This window comes from Zeugodacus cucurbitae, unplaced genomic scaffold, assembly GCF_028554725.1.
Source record: "Zeugodacus cucurbitae isolate PBARC_wt_2022May unplaced genomic scaffold, idZeuCucr1.2 ctg00000090.1, whole genome shotgun sequence".
Taxonomy (NCBI): Eukaryota; Metazoa; Arthropoda; class Insecta; order Diptera; family Tephritidae; genus Zeugodacus; species Zeugodacus cucurbitae.
In genome coordinates, this window is record NW_026530845.1 from 50001 (window position 1) to 52500 (window position 2500).

Below are 2500 nucleotides of genomic sequence, written 5' to 3' on the forward strand. Positions count from 1 at the left end.
AAACAGAAAAGAAAACTCTTCCGATACCTCTCGACGGCTTCTTTATGGTCGTTCCTGTTGCCAGGATGAGCACAAGGCCCATTTTTAATAACAAACGGATACTCAACAGGTTACGGAATTGGAACCGTATTCCCTTTCGTTCAAAATTATTCAAGTGTTTAATTACTATGAAGAAAACATAATAATTATATATTCTCAACAATTCATTAAAACTTGAAAATTTTCGGCTTTCGCCTTGAACTTAGGACCGACTAACTCGTGATCAACCACTGTTCACACGAAACCCTTCTCCACTTCAGTCCTCCAAGGTCTCATTCGATTATTTGCTACTACCACCAAGATCTGTACCAATGGCGGCTCCATGCAGGCTTACGCCAAACACTTCTAAGCACACCATTGTACCCTCCTACTCACTAAAGTTTCAAAATTTATAATCCAACCGAAATTGTATTATAAATCATGTACTTTAGCGGTAATGTATAGGTATACAACTTAAGCGCCATCCATTTTAAGGGCTAGTTGCTTCGGCAGGTGAGTTGTTACACACTCCTTAGCGGATTACGACTTCCATGTCCACCGTCCTGCTGTTTTAAGCAACCAACGCCTTTCATGGTATCTGCATGAGTTGTTAATTTGGGCACCGTAACATTACGTTTGGTTCATCCCACAGCGCCAGTTCTGCTTACCAAAAGTGGCCCACTGGGCACATTATATCATAACCTCAACCTTCATATCAAGAAAGGTGAGGTTCTTACCCATTTAAAGTTTGAGAATAGGTTAAGGTCGTTTCGACCCTAAGGCCTCTAATCATTCGCTTTACCAGATAAGATTATTTTACATAATATTTAAATGCACCAGCTATCCTGAGGGAAACTTCGGAGGGAACCAGCTACTAGATGGTTCGATTGGTCTTTCGCCCCTATACTCAATTCTGACAATCGATTTGCACGTCAGAACTGTTTCGGTCTTCCATCAGGGTTTCCCCTGACTTCAACCTGATCAAGTATAGTTCACCATCTTTCGGGTCACAGCATATATGCTCAAGGTACGCTCCAGTTAGAGGTATAAATAATAATAAATTATCATTATACATAACTATATGGAACGCCCCGGGATTGAATTAATAGTAAAATATTTCACTAAAAATTAATCCCATTATATAAAAGTTAAGTTAATTTCGCCATTAGGTTTAATATAACCCAATGACTTGCACATATGTTAGACTCCTTGGTCCGTGTTTCAAGACGGGTCCCGAAGGTATCCTGAATCTTTCGCATTGTTAATCATATAAATGCATACAATTAATATTAAAATCAATGATAATAATATTATTGTAAAATTCAAAAGAATTTAAGCATTATATATGTAAAATCTATCAACACTTTATCAAATCATCAGTATTTATTCTATGTTAATAAGCTAAAAGCAAATTAATTTGAATAAACTTAACACCAATGATCTTTTGATAAATATTTTATTATGTTAATAGATTACAATGTCCTTATATGAAAAAAATGCACACTATTACTATAATATTATAAATATCACAGTTATAATGATGAATTTTTCATAATGGATATTCAGGTTCATCGGGCTTAACCTCTAAGCAGTTTCACGTACTATTTAACTCTCTATTCAGAGTTCTTTTCAACTTTCCCTCACGGTACTTGTTTACTATCGGTCTCATGGTTATATTTAGTTTTAGATGGAGTTTACCACCCACTTAGTGCTGCACTATCAAGCAACACGACTCTTTGGAAATATCTTTCTAGTAATCATTAACGTTATACGGGCCTGGCACCCTCTATGGGTAAATGGCCTCATTTAAGAAGGACTTAAATCGTTAATTTCTCATACTAGATATTAAGATATTCCATACACTGCATCTCACATTTGCCATATAGACAAAGTGACTTAGTGCTGAACTATTTTCTTTTCGCTCGCCGCTACTAAGAAAATCCTTGTTAGTTTCTTTTCCTCCCCTCATTAATATGCTTAAATTCAGGGGGTAGTCCCATATGAGTTGAGGTTGTATAAAAATATTTATATTTATTTTATATTTTAGCTTTTTGCTATTTTAAAGAAACATACATAATTATTTCTTAACACCAATATAATTTTCTTAATAATAAATATTCAATCTTTTCATCCCGTACTACTTACTTCATTATAACAACAATATTATTTTCTTGGTTTTTTACATTTAAGGCAATCCTAGAATAAAATAATATTTTATGCTAGACGTTCCTCTAAATGTATATATTATTTGAAATAATAATATTGAAATTTTATTGTTTTTGGGAATACTAAGATTCTTATTTATTATAAAATTTCGTTCAAATATGAGGTGTTCAAGAATATATTTTCTATATTTCTTTTTATGCTATTAATATTATGGATTGAAAAATACAATCCAGTAATATACCATGTGCTTAAATTCTTTTAATTGACTAAAAGAATAAGCAACTAATTTAGCATAGTCTTACAACCCTCAACCATA

At 33.4% G+C, this 2500-nt stretch overlaps 2 non-coding genes across 2 annotated transcripts in view; both read right to left on the bottom strand.

The window, feature by feature from the left end:
- Positions 1–2032, bottom strand: part of LOC128923886 (large subunit ribosomal RNA) — a 3984-nt gene extending 1952 nt beyond the window's left edge. The window contains exon 1 of the ribosomal RNA XR_008472607.1: positions 1–2032. This exon is cut by the window's left edge and continues 1952 nt beyond it. This is a non-coding gene — a ribosomal RNA (large subunit ribosomal RNA).
- Positions 2033–2485: 453 nt separating this feature from the next.
- LOC128923891 (5.8S ribosomal RNA) overlaps positions 2486–2500 on the bottom strand; it is a 179-nt gene continuing 164 nt past the window's right edge. Inside the window, exon 1 of the ribosomal RNA XR_008472611.1 lies at positions 2486–2500. This exon is cut by the window's right edge and continues 164 nt beyond it. This is a non-coding gene — a ribosomal RNA (5.8S ribosomal RNA).